Here is a 3,943-nt window from a genome sequence, read left to right as displayed (position 1 = left end):
GCTGCTGGACTCCTGGCCTGGTACAACATGTGAAGGACCTGTCATGTTATTTGCATCCTACCCCAAGTGACCTGTTCCATCCCTAACTCCACCTCTGACTAAACTACCACCTCAGGCAACTTTTTTAATGCTGGGTTTGAGAAAACAAGCAACCAATAAAAGCCAGACACTAGAGCCTCTGCGTGAATAGCATCTTCTCTGCCAGCCAGGTGCACACCAAGCATAGGCTGCCACTCTAATGACAGCCAGCACTCCACTGCAAGTCAGCCTCTGGACCTCTTCATCTGGCAGTGCCCCAGGATTTCTGCCACTTTGGAGGCCTGGGTACATTTTCTTCTTTCTTAATAGTACTTGGAGTAGTCATTGCCTTTGCGTGGGAGTTGGCTGCCCATACACCCAGGCTTGGTGGGAAAGGGTCATACCAACTGATAATGTTCAATTTTCTAGGCCTCAGGGAGCATTTTGGGGGTGAAAACTATGCTTTCCTGTTCTCAAAGCCCCCCCTCCCCCCGAGCTTATCCCTTAAGCAGGCTGTTACCCTGGGCTGTCTCCACTGACTGGTATATCTGCTTCAGCACTCTTAAAGCAGACACCTCACACTTCCTCCACCCTGGGATAGGGTAGGTGTGACTACCTCCTGGTCCCCCAGAAACAGTAGCATGTTGTATACATCCTCCTTGACAGCCCTCGCCTACCTCCCAACACTTCTGGACAATTCCCTGTACCTTATTTTTCCATGTATTCATGTTAAGCATTATAAAGATTCTTAATGTCTACTTGAAAAAAAAACAATACCTATCCACAAATTCAGCCCTACAGAAAGTACTAGAAGGAAGGCTGTCCACTCTCTCCATACCTATTCAATATAGAACTCAAAGTTCTTGCTAGAGCAATAAGACAACAAAAGGAGATCAAAGGGATACAAATTGGAAAGGAAGAAATCAAACTCTCACTTTTCAGAGATGATATGATAGTATATATAAGTGACCCTCAAAACTCTACCAGGGAACTCCTATAGCTGATAAACACCTTCAGTAATGTAAACATCTTCAGTAACTTGGCAGGATACAAGATTTACTCAAAAATCATCAGTAGCTCTCCTACATATAAATGATAAACAGGTTGAGAAAGAAATCAGAAAAACATCACCCTTCACAATAGCCACAAACAACATAAAATATTGTGGGGTAACTCTAACCAAAGAAGTGAAAGACCTATATGACAAGAACTTTAAGTCTTTGAAGAAAACAATTAAAGAATATATCAAAACTGGAAAGATCTCCCATACTCTTAGATAGGTAGGATCAACATAGAAAAAATGGCAATCCTACCAAAAGCAATCTACAGATTCAGTGGAATCCCCATCAATATCCCAGCACAATTCTTCACACAAAACTTGAAAGAACAATACTCTACTTCATATGGAAAAACAAAAAACCCAGAATAGCCAAAATTATCTTCTACAATAAATGAACTTCTGGAGGCATCACCATCCCTGACTTTAAACTCTATTATAGAGCTACAGTATTGAAAACAGCTTGGTATTGGCACAAAAACAGACAGGTGGAGCAATGGAATCAAATTGAAGACCCTGAGAAGCTAAAATTATACAACAGAAAAAAAGAATGCACTGGTGCGGGAGAATTGTCTGTATTCTGTCAATCATGCTATAAATAAACGCTGATTGGCCAGGCAGGAAATATAGGCGGGAAAACCAGACAGGAAGTAGAAATGATGTAATGAGAACAGGAGAATTCTGGGAAGGAGGAAGTTTATTCCCCCCCTCTCCTGCCTAGACCACTGAAGCAGCAGGATGTGATCTGCCCCACTGAAAAAGGTACTGAGCCACTTGGCTAACAGATCAGAAAAATGGGTTAATCAAGATGTGAGAGTTAGCCATTGAGAGGCTACAGCTAATGGGTTAATCAGCTTATAATTTATGGAGACCTATTTTCTTTGGGGCTAAACAGTTGTGGGGTACCGGGCGGGACATTAAAACCACAACAAGCTGGCCTCCCTCATGTTACAAAGCACATTCAACAAATGTTGCTGGCATAACTGGATGTCAACATGCAGAAGAACGTAAAAATATTGATATCATTCCTCATGCACAAAACTCAAGTCCAAATGGATCAAAGACCTCAACATAAATCCAGCAACACTGAACCTCATAGAAGAGAAAGTGGGAAGCAGCCTTAAATGCATTGGCACAGAAGACTACTTCCTGAATACCAGCAGCACAGAGAGTGAAATCAACAATTAATAAATGGGGACCTCCTAAAACTGAAAAACTTCTGTAAAGCAAAAGACACCATCCACAAGATAAAATGGCAGCCTACAGAATGGTAAAGAATCTTCAACAACCACATATTCAGAATTAACTTTGTTATTTATTCAATTACAAGAAATAATCAGAAGTAGAAATCATCCCTTGGTATATATTACACATCAAATCCCATACAGGTCTACCAGACCCACTAACACAAGGCAATGATGAAATTGTTCAGCTGTCGGTAGGAAATGTGCTAGAAGCCTCAGAATTTCAAAAGAAAAAATCATGTTAATAGCAACGGTTTGAAAAAAAAAGATTTTTTTCCATCACTTGGCAACAATCCAAGAAAATTATAAGGCCATGCCCAACTTCTTCTTTATATAACCAAACTCCACTACTTTCAGGAAGTAACCCAAAAGGTACACAAAGAAATGAAATTTGGCAAATGGATGTGTTTTCAAAGTTTTAAAATATGCACACCACACTGTAGATACAAATTTATGATTTCAAGGGTCAACTGCTTTGAGTTCTGAAAAGGCTGATTCTATAATTACACATTTATTAGAAGTTATGGCCTCCGTGTGGCTACTTGTACAAATTAAAACTGACAGTGCTCCAGGATATGTCTCTAGTAAAATTAAACAGTTTTTTGCATATTATAACATAAAGCATATTACAGGTATACCACACAATCCTAAATAGCATGCACTTATAGAAATATTTAATCACACTCTAAAAGATACACTTAATAAACAAAAGGATAATAAAGACACCATGAGATAGACTACACAGGGCTTTATTAACTTTAAATTTTTAAGATACTAATGATAAAGGAATGGCAGCTGCAGAGAGACATTGAATAAGAGAAAAAACTACTGAATTAAATCATCCTGTGTATTTCAAAGATGTGTTGACCTCAGAATGGAAACCAGGAGATGTGTTATGCTGGAGAAAGTTTTACTTGTGTTTCCACAGGAGAAGAAAAGCTATGGATACCATCAAAATTGATAAAGATTAGATCTGAACAGGAGAGACCTCTTGAGAAGAGGTGATAGTTCAACAAACAGCATGGCATTTCAATCTAAAATAGCATATAAGACTAACAAATGCCTTTCATTTGATCAGATATAACCTACCAAAAAGGAAACTCCCCAAAGTTAGGGACAGGGCAGGGTTTTGTTTCTGTCTTTTCAGGAGAATGAAGGCATCAACTAAGGAGTTTGAAGACCACTGGACAAATGAGACATCTGAAGAAAAAAAGACAAATCATCCAGAGAAAACGTCCCAAGAAAAGGAATAAATTGGCCTGATGGTATACCACATTTCCAATAGAATAAAATTTCATAAATATTTCCAAACATTTGTTTCTGCTATTCTCTACAGACATATGATGAAAATAATCTTTTTGTAGTCCCAGCTCAATTAAAAATTAAAGCTGCCTTTGGGGTTGGAGCATGGTTCTCTCCTCTAATTCCAACCATGATTGTTAAAGGAAAATACAAAATCTCTGTCTCATATCAGAAGAGCCACCTGATATGGGATAGAAGAAAAACCAAAATTAAAAGACTATTCTACTGCTACTAATCTCAATTCTTTGGTTTGATTTTGGCTCTATACAACTTTTCTTAAGGTATAAATATTATTTCAAATTTTATAAAATGTATATATATA

Source organism: Alexandromys fortis, unplaced genomic scaffold (assembly GCF_014885135.2).
Source record: "Alexandromys fortis isolate MF-2015 unplaced genomic scaffold, M_Fortis_MF-2015_v1.1 scaffold_378, whole genome shotgun sequence".
Classification (NCBI taxonomy): Eukaryota; Metazoa; Chordata; class Mammalia; order Rodentia; family Cricetidae; genus Alexandromys; species Alexandromys fortis.
The sequence above is the reverse complement of the archived record's forward strand: the minus strand, read 5'-3'. Positions refer to the sequence as shown.